Here is a 13,957-nt window from a genome sequence, read left to right as displayed (position 1 = left end):
TCCGAACCCGCCCGCCGGCCCATCAACGCGTCCAGCTGCAGGTCCGGATGCTAGGACAGCGCGAACCAGAGCGTCATCTCAGCACTGGCACGAGTGGCGGATACGCGCCACTCGCCAAGCCGGTCCGGCCCCATCTCCAACCAATGTGCCAGGCGCGAGAAGCTGCTCGGTTGGACGGAGTCCGACCATAGGTCCGCCGTCATTGCGGTGCCGGCCTGGGACAGCTGCCCCAACTGCGTTCCCAGGACCTGCATGCGGGCCTCAGCGGCGGCGATGATCTCCGGAAAGGTCCAGACCACCCGCGGATCTGTCCTGGACCCAACGACGCCGGTCGGGTCGCCCTGATAGCGGACGGCTTCCTCCGCCATCCGTTGCGTCTTCGAAGGCCCCTGCCGCAAAGGAAGAAGCGAGTTAGAAGAAAAACAAGAAGGAAGAAAGGCCGGATCCCGACCCGGCAAACGACAAGAAAAAGCACTTACTGGAGAAGGACCCTTCCAGGTGTTGCGCCTCAAGCATCATACCACGCCGCTCCCGTTCGATGGCGCAGTCGCGCTCCTCGAGCGCCTTCTCCAGATCGGCCGCCTTGGCAAGGGCCGCCTTCAGCTCGGCGTCCTTGTCTTCGGCCGCCTTCTCGGCCGCCTCGCGGCGACGGGCCTCGTCCTGACGGGCCCCTCAGCCATGGTGACCTGCCCTCGCAGGTGATCCACCTCGGACTGGAGCCGGCCCTTGTCGTCGGCTAGCTGGCCGCGCTGCTGGTCCGCCTCCACCAGGGCCTGCTGCGCCTCTGCCATCTTGGCGGATTCCGCCTTAAGGAGCTCCACCTCGGTCTCGAGGCGGCTCTTGTGACACTACAACAAAAACCCCCCCTAGAGCAACAGATGTCTTGCAACGATGTTAACACAATGTGTTGTTTGGTTTTTTTTTTAGACACATGTGTTGTTTGGTTGAACCCACCCTCCCCACTTAGCGCTAACCTCCCCGTACCCCCACGTCCCACTCTCTTCGCACATCTAAAATATCCATTCCTTCATTTTTTTTCCTTTACACATCTCTCTGAAAAAATCGGGTGACACACCCAGCAGCCAGGGTTCCCACCACCGCCGCCGCCCCCTCGCCCTCGGCCTCCTCCGTCACCACTTTCTCCGCTCGCTGGTGAAACAGACTGCGTCGCTGCCCATCCTCCTGCGCCGGGGAAGGCGTCGCGGCCGCCCATCCTCCCGCGCTAGGGAAGGCGTCGCGGCCGCCCATCCTCCCGCGCCGGGGAAGGCGCCGCCGCCGCCCATCCTCCTGCGTCGGAGAAGGCGTCGCAGCCGCCGTTCCTTCGCGTGACCAGAGATGCAACCGTTGTCGTTGTTCATCCGCACAGCTAGGAATGAAGCACGTACTGACGCACCCGTCATCCTAAACTGCAGTAGTTCAACAGGTCTTATTCTGTCCCTCCCGCATCTGCAATTCTTTACCGGTATCCCTTAAGGCTTTGTTCAGTTTAATTTATTCCCCAAAGGGAACCAATTAACACAGGGATTGAGTGGATTCCTGCATCTCACTCAGATCCGTTTTGGTATTGAATCCCTTGCATCAACTATTCCCCTTGATCTAAATATATATTGTCGGTTATATACAAGGTTTGAGAGGGATTGATTATTATATCATGATTGCAGATAACAAAACACAGAGATTTCAAGCAGGCCTCCTATCATCAACAGTTTTCAAGCACCAGTGTACGTCTAGATCCCAATAATGCATCATCACATTGCTTTTACTAGACAACTACATGTTTGTTTGCCATGATTATTTTAATAATAAAGCAAAAGCTTATTTGCTTGTTGCTTCCCTGTTTGAATCTTCACTGGAAAGGCATTACACAGTTACTAATAAGCAGAGTATACTCTTAATAAGTATGTGTGGTAATCAACTCTGATCAATACTAAGTTGATTTCAGAAATCTGGAAAACAGAAAAACCAAATCTATGCCCACAGCAACTATTAATCGGTGAGGAGAATTTCACAATACAGCCCTAGATAGGATGTAGCAGGAAACAGGGATGAGGAACTGTCTCAATCTAACCCTTGCCTACAACTTAAGAAGAGAAGAAGCAAGATAAGGGAGACGAACCGGAGAGAAGAAGCAAATGGCCACTGCATCGCTGTCGCTACCGCCGGAGAGATGGCCGCCCCATCCCTATCACATCTGCCTTGCAGTGCAGCCTCACAGCACTATGTTCCTGTCCAATCCACATCTTATTTCCATGCATGAATGTCTAACGCAAGGAGAAGGCCCTCTAGCCTCTACGAGCGCTTGCCCAAGCTAGCGTCACCGGCAGCAACTACGCAATCATGTCCTTACCCCCAGCCCCTGAAACCTCTCACCAACGTGTACTTCCTCCCATCTTATCCTCATGAAGGTTCAAAGTGCCAAGCAAGGATTCTCTTCCATCTTTTTCATAATTGGTGGGCTAATCTTCTAATGTTTTGCCCCCAGCAATTGATTCCTAACAAAATTTACGTCCCTGTTTTGCCTCCTGCTCACCCTAATTCATGTGGAGCTAGCAACTTAAATTGGGCATGGAACAATTCGTAAGTGCCATTAATTACAGTTTGTACGTACAGTTTTGCTTCTTCATTTTCCTATGTGATTACTTTACCTCAGCTCATTGATTTCAGGCGCTCTTTAAAATTATAACAAGAGGATATAGAATGAGGTATATGTGATATTTCAGTTTTTGTTCTTTCAATTGTTTTCGTCTTACCTCTAATTTATTTCTTTATTATATAGCTCCTTTTATTTCCTCGTTGAACTTGAACCACATGTGGACCAGTATGCGCACGCCTCATTGCATTGATATTTGTAATAGGGAGATATTGTCCCTCTTGCATTGTAATAAATAAATCATGGTATCTGTGTTTGGCTCACGGCTCACCTACCTTTGATTATACACGTGATATTTTTTTTGGAAATGTGTTGTATAATACACTAATGCTTTTCACAATTTTTGTTTTAGTGAGTAACTACATATTTGGTAGCTAGATTGTCCACTTCCGACAAATGGATATTAGACGTCTAATTATACGTGCACTCCAGACCATTCTATAAATCAGGTATGCCTAATATTTCTTTGAAATGACTACATGGTTGTGTCCATGGAGCCATGTGCTACTTTCAAGTGTGGGGTAATAAGCCGGTACGTAACAATACCCTTGATGTTGCATGCTATTTGGGCACTATGTGTGTCACATGGCTTGGTTTAAGCATTCAGTATTACATAGGCATTGCCTTGGTTATCGAAAATAGTTTAGATGTATCATCGTTTGCCTAAATTTGGCTAGAGTTGAGATGAAATCTCCTAGCTATGAGATAACATAGTATACAGAGTGTTCTGCACTAGATTAGATAGGGTGGTGATCTACTTTTCTTTCTGTTCAGGCTTTCAGTTTGGTTGCATCTTGCCATGTCTTATTGGAGAGAACATGTAGCCATCAGTTGATAACTCAAATTATCCCGAATATGGTGATGCTTTTTTTGTGTTGTTGCTTCTGCAGGTTTTGAGAATTTTATTCATGGATCAGGAAATTATAATTTGTGACTTTGTAATTTTCAGGTAATTACGAAATTTTGCATGATGCAGATTATTTAAAGATTTTCAAGTTGTTGGCAATGAGATTTCTGCTTATACACCATAGAAAGAATGACTAATGAATCATCCCAAGATGAGTAGTACGGGAGTAATGTGCAGACCTCTTGACAATGGAGATGTTCTAATTACCAATAGTTGATACTATTGGTTGTCATTATTCAGTTGCTGAAGTCATCTCGTAGTTATTATAATATATTGTCTGGATATTTTTAGTAGTAAATACAAGCTGATAGTTATTCATAATGAACAGCCAGATCTGATTCATCAAAGGTGTCTGTTTTGCTATGCAGATTCTTATCTCAATGAGCCATGGATATTCAAAACGTGTGCAGACATTTCTATGGTGCTCATTTAAATTTTACTTCTCTATTAGCCGGATTTTCTCTACTATAAGTTACTCATCTCATATTGTTGTTGTTGTAGGTCACCAAGATAAAATGATGATGCATGGCTCAGATGTTGATTGCAAGGTTAAGAATTGGAGCTACTACAAGATAATTAGAATGCCAATTTTAGGATTAATGTTTCAAACATTATAGTTGATTGCAAGGTCAAGAATTGGGCCACTACAAGATATAGTTTAACCTCCTGTAATCTTTGGATCATGTTTTTTGTAATGCAACATAGCGATATAATATATGATATCTTTCTGTTTGTTATATTCTGGCTCCTATGCAGTACTGGCATTGACCTAATAATTATGGACAACAATATATAAAATATCATCAATTGTTCATGCTATCTATCAAAGCTTTTAGTAGTTCCAATTATTTTTAATGTCCATTAGAAAATCCTCTTGTACAGGGTAGCCACCAACGCATATGAAGTGTTGTTGGGCTATAGCTTTATATGTTGTTACCTAACAACGCTTCTACACGCCGTTTACCAACGTAAGCATATACGTTGTTGTAGATCCTTCCAACGCCACCTAGGGAAACACATACAAATCCGTTGGTGTAGACCTTAGCAACGCATATATGGACATACGAGAACGCATTGACGCGTTGTCGAAGGGGGGTTCGGCCTGGGACAGCTGCCCCAACTGCGTTTCCAGGACCTGCATGCGGGCCTCAGCGGCGGCGATGATCTCCGGGAAGGTCCAAACCACCCGCGGATCCGTCCCGGACCCAACGACGCCGGTCGGGTCGCGCTGATAGCGGACGGCTTCCTCCGCCAGCCGCTGCGTCTCCGGGAAGGCCCCTGCCGCAAAGGAAGAAGCGAGTTAGAAGAAGAACAACAAGGAAGAAAGGCCGGATCCCGACCCAGCAAACGACAAGAAAAAGCACTTACTGGAGAAGGACCCTTCCAGGTGTTGCGCCTCAAGCATCATACCACGCCGCTCCCGTTCGATGGCGCGGTCGCTCTCCTCGAGCGCCTTCTCCAGATCGGCCGCCTTGGCAAGGGCCGCCTTCAGCTCGGCGTCCTTGTCTTCGGCCGCCTTCTCGGCCGCCTCGCGACGACGGGCCTCGTCCTGACGGGGCCCCTCAGCCGTGGTGACCTGCCCCCGCAGGTGATCCACCTCAGACTAGAGCCGGCCCTTGTCGTTGGCCAGCTGGCCGTGCTGCTGGTCCGCCTCTACCAGGGCCTGCTGCGCCTCTGCCACCTTGGCAGATTCCGCCTTAAGGAGCTCCACCTCGGTCTCGAGGCGGCTCTTGTGACACGCTAGCTGCTCATGCAGCCGGTTGGCCTCGTCGAGAGAACGCCGAGCCGCGGCCGCCTCCTCCCTCGCCTGCGCCGCCTCGACGCCAAGACGGCCGGTGTCGGCAACGAGCCGGTTATAGTGATGACCGGCCCGGAGCAGACGAATCCGCCAGGACAGCACCTTGGCTGCGAAAAAGAAGGACTCAGCAGAAGAAAAAAGCAAGACTTAAGATTTGGCTCAACTGTTACACAGTTGGCCCGGATCTCGGGGGCTACACCCAGTGGGTGTGCTAAGCGCGCCCCCACTAGAAAAGAGCACAAGAATACCTGCGGCGACGTGGAGCTCCTCCTCCTTGGCGGCAAGCTGCTCCATGAGCTCCCGGTGCTTGCCCAGGAGACGATTGTAGGCGGCGACCCGGAAGGCGTCGAGATGCTGAAGAAAGCAGAAATCAGAACAAGGCCAACACTCTAAAGATTCGACCCAACTACTACGTAGTTGGCCCGAACCTCGGGGGCTACACCCAGTGGGTGCGCTGGCGCGCCCCCACAAAGAAGAAATTACAAGAAGACATACCAGAACGGCGCGCTCCAGGTCACGCGTCTGCTCCACCTCGGCCTGGGCGAAGGCCTCGAGCCGTTCCGTCCGGCCTCGCAGGCGGCGACTGACGGTGTCCAGCGCCGCCTCCTCCTGGGTCTGAGGCCCAAAGGCAACGGCGCCCCCGCTCCGCGCCGGCTGCGGCTGTTGGGGTAACTTGCAGAAAACAAAAATTTTCCTACCGTTTCACCAAGATCCATCTATGAGTTCATCTAGCAACGAGTGATTGGATGCATCTACGTACCTTGTAGATCACGAGCGGAAGAGTTCAAAGAACGGGGATGAGGGAGTCGTACTCGACGTGATCCAAATCACCGGAGATCCCAGCGCCGAACGGGCGGCACCTCCGCGTTCAACACACGTACGGTCAGCGTAATGTCTCCTCCTTCTTGATCCAGCAAGGGGGAAGGAGAGGTTGAGGAAGATGGCTCCAGCAGCAACATGACGGCGTGGTGGTGGTGGAGCTGCAGTACTCCGGTAGGGCTTCACCAAGCTCTATGGAGGAGGAGGAGGTGTTGGAGAGGGAGAGGGAGGCACCAAAGGTGTAGGTGAGAGGTCCTCCATCCCCCCACTATATATAGTGGGCCTAGGGGGGCGCCGGCCCTAGGAGATGCAATCTCCTAGGGGGGGCGGCGGCCAAGGGGTGGGGGGCTTGCCCCCCAAGCAAGGGGGCGCCCCCCTTTAGGGTTTCCCCACCCTAGGCGCATGGGCCCTAGGGGGAAGTGGCGCCCCAGCCCACTTTGGGCTGGATCCCTTCCCACTTCAGCCCATGGGGCCCTCCGGGATAGGTGGCCCCACCCGGTGGACCCCCGGGACCCTTCCGGTGGTCCCAGTACAATACCGGTGACCCCGAAACTTGTCCCGATGGCCGAAATAGCACTTCCTATATATAATTCTTTACCTCCGGACCATTCCGAAACTCCTCGTGACGTCCGGGATCTCATCCGGGACTCCGAACAACATTCGGGTTACTGCATATACATATCCCTACGACCATAGCGTCACCGAACCTTAAGTGTGTAGACCCTACGGGTTCGGGAGACATGTAGACATGACCGAGATTGCTCTCCGGTCAATAACCAACAACGGGATCTGGATACCCATGTTGGCTCCCACATGCTCCTCGATGATCTCATCGGATGAACCACGATGTCGAGGATTCAAGCAACCCCGTATACAATTCCCTTTGTCAATGGTATGTTACTTGCCCGAGATTCAATCGTCGGTATCCCAATACCTCGTTCAATCTCGTTACTGGCAAGTCACTTTACTCGTACCGTAATGCATGATCCCGTGACCAGACACTTGGTCACTTTGAGCTCATAATGATGATGCATTACCGAGTGGGCCCAGTGATACCTCTCCGTCATACGGAGTGACAAATCCCAGTCTTGATCCGTGTCAATCCAACAGACACTTTCGGAGATACCCGTAGTATACCTTTATAGTCGCCCAGTTACGTTGTGATGTTTGGTATACCCAAAGGACTCCTACGGTATCCGGGAGTTACACGATCTCATGGTCTAAGGAAAAGATACTTGACATTGGAAAACTCTAGCAAACGAACTATACGATCTTGTGCGATGTTTAGGATTGGGTCTTGTCCATCACATCATTCTCCTAATGATGTGATCTCGTTATCAATGACATCCAATGTCCATAGTCAGGAAACCATGACTATCTGTTGATCAACGAGCTAGTAAACTAGAGGCTTACTAGGGACATGTTGGTGTCTATTATTCACACATGTATTATGATTTCCGGATAACACAATTATAGCATGAATAAAAGACAATTATCATGAACAAGGAAATATAATAATAATGCTTTTATTATTGCCTCTAGGGCATATTACCAACAGTCTCCCACTTGCACTAGAGTCAATAATCTAGTTACATTGTGATGAATCGAACACCCATGGAATTCTGGTGTTGATCATGTTTTGCTCTAGGGAGAGGTTTAGTCAACGGATCTGCTACATTCAGGTCCGTATGTACTTTACAAATATCTATGTCTCCATCTTGAACATTTTCATGAATGGAGTTGAAGCGACGCTTGATGTGCCTGGTCTTCTTGTGAAACCTGGGCTCCTTGGCAAGTGAAATAGCTCCAGTGTTGTCACAGAAGAGTTTGATTGGCCCCGACGCATTGGGTATGACTCCTAGGTCGGTGATGAACTCCTTCACCCATATTGCTTCATGTCTTGCCTCCGAGGATGCCATGTACTCCGCTTCACATGTAGATCCCGCCACGACGCTCTGCTTGCAACTGCACCAGCTTACTAACCCACCATTCAAAATATACACGTATCCGGTTTGTGACTTTGAGTCATCCAGATCTGTGTCGAAGCTAGCGTCGACGTAACCCTTTACGACGAGCTCTTCGTCACCTCCATAAACGAGAAACATTTCCTTAGTCCTTTTCAGGTACTTCAGGATATTCTTGACCACTGTCTAGTGTTCCTTGCCGGGATTACTTTTGTACCTACCTACCAAACTTACGGCAAGGTTTACATCAGGTCTGGTACACAGCATGGCATACATAATAGAACCTATGGCTGAGGCATAGGGGATGACACTCATCTCTTCTATATCTTCTGCCGTGGTCGGACATTGAGCTGAGCTCAATTTCACACCTTGTAACACAGGCAAGAACCCCTTCTTAGACTGATCCATATTGAACTTCTTCAATATCTTATCAAGGTATGTGCTTTGTGAAAGACCTATGAGGCGTCTTGATCTATCTCTATAAATCTTGATGCCCAATATATAAGCAGCTTCTCCAAGGTCCTTCATTGAAAAACTCTTATTCAAGTAGGCCTTAATGCTGTCCAAGAGTTCTGTATCATTTCCCATCAAAAGTATGTCATCTACATATAATATGAGAAATGCTACAGAGCTCCCACTCACTTTCTTGTAAACGCAGGCTTCTTCATAAGTCTGCGTAAACCCAAACGCTTTGATCATCTCATCAAAGTGAATGTTCCAACTCCGAGATGCTTGCACCAGCCCATAAATCGAGCGTTGGAGCTTGCACACCTTGTTAGCATTCTTAGGATCGACAAAACCTTCCGGCTGCATCATATACAATTCTTCCTTAAGGAAACCATTAAGGAATGCCATTTTGACGTCCATTTGCCATATCTCATAATCATAGAATGCGGCAATTGCTAACATGATCGGACGGACTTTAGCTTCGCTACCGGTGATAAAGTCTCATCGTAGTCAACCCCTTGAACTTGTCGATAACCCTTAGCGACAAGCCGAGCTTTATAGATGGTCACATTACCATCCGCGTTTGTCTTCTTCTTAAAGATCCATTTATTTTCTATGGCTCGCCGCTCAACGGGCAAGTTAGTCAAAGTCCATACTTCGTTTTTATACATGGATCCTATCTCGGATTTCATGGCTTCTAGCCATTTGTCGGAATCCGGGCTTGCCATAGCTTCTTCATAGTTCGAAGGTTCACCGTTGTCTAACAACATGATTTCCAAGACAGGGTTGCCGTACCACTCTGGTGCGGAACGTGTCCTTGTGGACCTTCGAAGTTCAGTAGCAACTTGATCTGAAGTTTCATGATCATCATCATTAATTTCCTCTCTAGTCGGTGCAGGCACCTCAGGAACATTTTCTTGAGTTGCGCTATTTTCCGGTTCAAGAGGTAATACTTCATCAAGTTCTACTTTCCTCCCACTTACTTCTTTCGAGAGAAACTCTTTCTCTAGAAAGGACCCATTCTTGGCAACAAAGATCTTGCTTTCGGATCTGAGGTAGAAGGTATACCCAATAGTTTCTTTAGGGTATCCTATGAAGACGCATTTTTCCGATTTGGGTTCGAGCTTTTCAGGTTGAAGTTTCTTGACATAAGCATCGCATCCCCAAACTTTTAGAAACGACAGCTTAGGTTTCTTCCCAAACCATAATTCATACGGTGTCGTCTCAATGGATTTCGACGGAGCCCTATTTAAAGTGAATGCGGCAGTCTCTATAGCATAGCCCCAAAAAGATAGCGGTAAATCGGTAAGAGACATCATAGATCGCACCATATCTAATAGAGTGCGACTATGACGTTCGGACACACCATTACGCTGAGGTGTTCCAGGAAGCGTGAGTTGTGAAACTATTCCACATTTTCTTAAGTGTGTGCCAAACTCGTGACTCAAGTATTCTCCTCCACGATCTGATCGCAAGAACTTGATTTTCCTGTCATGTTGATTCTCAACCTCACTCTGAAATTCCTTGAACTTTTCAAAGGTCTCAGACTTGTGTTTCATTAAATAGATATACCCATATCTACTCAAGTCATCAGTGAGGGTGAGAACATAATGATAGCCACTGCGAGCCTCAACACTCATTGGACCGCACGCATCAGTATGTATGATTTCCAATAAGTTGGTTGCTTGCTCCATTGTTCCTGAGAACGGAGTCTTGGTCATTTTACCCATGAGGCATGGTTCGCACGTGTCAAATGATTCGTAATCAAGAGACTCTAAAAGTCCATCTGCATGGAGCTTCTTCATGCATTTGACACCTATGTGACCAAGGTGGCAGTGCCACAAGTATGTGGGACTATCATTATCAATCTTACATCTTTTGGTATTCACACTATGAATATGTGTAGCATTATGCTCGAGATTTATTAAGAATAAACCATTCACCATCGGAGCATGACCATAAAACATATCTCTCATATAAATAGAACAACCATTATTCTCGGATTTAAATGAGTAGCCATCTCGTATTAAACAAGATCCTGATACAATGTTCATGCTCAAACTTGGCACTAAATAACAATTATTGAGGTTCAAAACTAATCCCGTAGGTAAATGTAGAGGTAGCGTGCCGACGGCAATCACATCGACCTTGGAACCATTCCCGACGCGCATCGTCACCTCGTCCTTCACCAGTCTCCGCTTATTCCGCAGCTCCTGCTTTGAGTTACAAATATGAGCAACTGCACCAGTATCAAATACCCAAGAGCTACTACGAGTACTGGTAAGGTACACATCAATTACATGTATATCACATATACCTTTCGTGATGCCGGCCTTCTTGTCCGCTAAGTATTTGGGGCAGTTCCGCTTCCAGTGACCACTTCCCTTGCAATAAAAACACTCAGTCTCGGGCTTGGGTCCATTCTTTGGCTTCTTCCCGGCAGCTTGCTTGCCGGGCGCGGCAACTCCCTTGTCGTCCTTCTTGAAGGTTTTCTTACCCTTGCCTTTCTTGAACTTAGTGGTTTTATTCACCATCAACACTTGATGTTCCTTTTTGACTTCTACCTCTGCTGATTTCAGCATTGCAAATACTTCAGGAATGGTCTTTTCCATCCCCTGCATATTGAAGTTCATCACAAAGCTCTTGTAGCTCGGTGGAAGTGACTGAAGGATTCTGTCAATGACCGCGTCATCCGGGAGATTAACTCCCAGCTGAGTCAAGCGGTTATGCAACCCAGACATAGTGAGTATGTGCTCACTGACAGAACTGTTTTCCTCCATCTTACAGCTGAAGAACTTGTCGGAGACTTGATATCTCTCGACCCGGGCATGAGCCTGGAAAACCATTTTCAGCTCTTCGAACATCTCATATACTCCGTGTCTCTCAAAACATTTTTGGAGCCCCGGCTCTAAGCTGTAAAGCATGCCGCACTGAACGAGGGAGTAGTCATCGGTACGTGACTGCCAAGCGTTCATAACGTCTTGTTCTGCAGGGAGAACAGGTGCGTCACCTAGCGGTGCTTGTAGGACATAATCTTTCTTGGCAGCTATGAGGATGATCCTCAGGTTCCGGACCCAGTCCGTGTAGTTGTTGCCATCGTCTTTCAGCTTGGTTTCCTCTAGGAACGTGTTGAAGTTGAGGACTACGTTGGCCATTTGATCTACAAGACATATTGTAAATATTTTAGACTAAGTTCATGATAATTAAGTTCATCTAATCAAATTATTCAATGAACTCCCACTTAGATAGACATCCCTCCAGTCATCTAAGTATAACATGATCCGAGTTAACTAGGCTGTGTTCGATCATCACGTGAGACGGACTAGTCAACATCGGTGAACATCTTCATGTTGATCGTATCTTCTATACGACTCATGCTCGACCTTTCGGTCTTCTGTGTTCCGAGGCCATGTCTGTAGATGCTAGGCTCGTCAAGTCAACCTAAGTGTTTGCATGTGTAAATCTGTCTTACACCCGTTGTATGTGAACGTTAGAATCTATCACACCCGATCATCACGTGGTGCTTCGAAACAACGAACTGTCGCAACGGTGCATAGTTAGGGGGAACACTTTCTTGAAATTATTATGAGGGATCATCTTATTTACTACCGTCGTTCTAAGTAAACAAGATGCAAAAACATGATAAACATCACATGCAATCAAATAATAATAGTGACATGATATGGCCAATATCACATAGCTCCTTTAATCTCCATCTTGGGGCTCCATGATTATCTTGTCACCGACATGACACCATGATCTCCATCATTATGATCTCCATCATCGTGCCTCCATGAAGTTGCTCGCCAACTATTACTTCTACTACTATGGCTAACGTGTTTAGCAATAAAGTAAAGTAATTTACATGGCGTTTCTCAATGACACGCAGGTCATACAAAAAATAAAGACAACTCCTATGGCTCCTGCGGGTTGTCATACTCATCGACATGCATGTCGTGATTCCTATTACAATAGCATGAACATCTCATACATCACATATATATCATTCATCATTCATCACAACTTTGGCCATATCATATCACAAAACACTTGCCGCAAAAACAAGTTAGACGTCCTCTAATTGTTGTTGCAAGTTTTACGTGGCTGCAATAGGGTTCTAGCAAGAACGTTTTCTTACCTACGTGAAAGCCACAACGTGATTTGTCAACTTCTATTTACCCTTCATAAGGACCCTTTTCATCGAATCCGCTCCAAGTAAAGTGGGAGAGATAGACACCCGCCAGCCACCTTATGCAACTAGTGCATGTTAGTCGGTGGAACCGGTCTCACGTAAGCGTACGTGTAAGGTTGGTCCGGGCCGCTTCATCCCACAATATCGCTGAAGCGAAATAAGACTAGTAGCGGCAAGAAAGTTGACAACATCTACGCCCACAACAAATTGTGTTCTACTCATGCAAAGAGAACTACGCATAGACCTAGCTCATGATGCCACTGTTGGGGTAACGTTGCAGAAAACAAAAAAATTCCTACGGTTTCACCAAGATCCATCTATGAGTTCATCTAACAACGAGTGATTGGATGCATCTATGTACCTTGTATATCGCGAGCAGAAGCGTTCAAAGAACGGGGATGAGGGAGTCGTACTCGACGTGATCCAAATCACCGGAGATCCCAGCGCCGAACGGACGGCACCTTCGCGTTCAACACACGTACGGTCAGCGTAACGTCTCCTCCTTCTTGATCCGGCAAGGGGGAAGGAGAGGTTGAGGAAGATGGCTCCAGCAGCAGCACGACGGCGTGGTGGTGGTGGAGCTGCAGTACTCCGGCAGGGCTTCGCCAAGCTCTATGGAGGAGGAGGAGGTGTTGGAGAGGGAGAGGGAGGCACCAAAGGCGTAGGTGAGAGGTCCTCCATCCCCCCCACTATATATAGGGGGCCTAGGGGGGGCGCCGGCCCTAGGAGATGCAATCTCCTAGGGGGGCGGCGGCCAAGGGGTGGGGGGCTTGCCCCCCCAAGCAAGGGGGCGCCCCCCTTTAGGGTTTCCCCACCCTAGGCGCATGGGCCCTAGGGGGAAGTGGCGCCCCAGCCCACTATGGGGGTTAGATCCCTTCCCACTTCAGCCCATGGGGCCCTCCGGGATAGGTGGACCCCCGGGACCCTTCCGGTGGTCCCGGTAAAATACCGGTGACCCCGAAACTTGTCCCGATGGCCGAAATAGCACTTTCTATATATAATTCTTTACCTCCGGACCATTCCAAAACTCCTCCTGATGTCTGGGATCTCATCTGGGACTCCGAACAACATTCAGGTTACTGCATATACATATCCCTACAACCCTAGCGTCACCGAACCTTAAGTGTGTAGACCCTACGGGTTCGGGAGACATGTAGACATGACCGAGATTGCTCTCCGG

At 48.0% G+C, this 13,957-nt stretch overlaps 1 long non-coding RNA gene across 1 annotated transcript; it reads left to right on the top strand.

The window, feature by feature from the left end:
- Positions 1 to 1,061: 1,061 nt before the first annotated feature.
- LOC123184504 (uncharacterized) lies at positions 1,062 to 4,281 on the top strand. The gene is made up of 4 exons (XR_006492980.1): positions 1,062 to 1,423; positions 1,662 to 3,599; positions 3,926 to 3,978; positions 4,059 to 4,281. It is a non-coding gene; the product is annotated as an uncharacterized lncRNA (long non-coding RNA).
- The last annotated feature ends 9,676 nt before the right edge of the window (positions 4,282 to 13,957 follow it).

Source organism: Triticum aestivum, chromosome 2A (genome assembly GCF_018294505.1).
Source record: "Triticum aestivum cultivar Chinese Spring chromosome 2A, IWGSC CS RefSeq v2.1, whole genome shotgun sequence".
In the NCBI taxonomy this organism is placed as follows: Eukaryota; Viridiplantae; Streptophyta; class Magnoliopsida; order Poales; family Poaceae; genus Triticum; species Triticum aestivum.
This window is presented reverse-complemented; position numbering and strand designations above follow the sequence as displayed.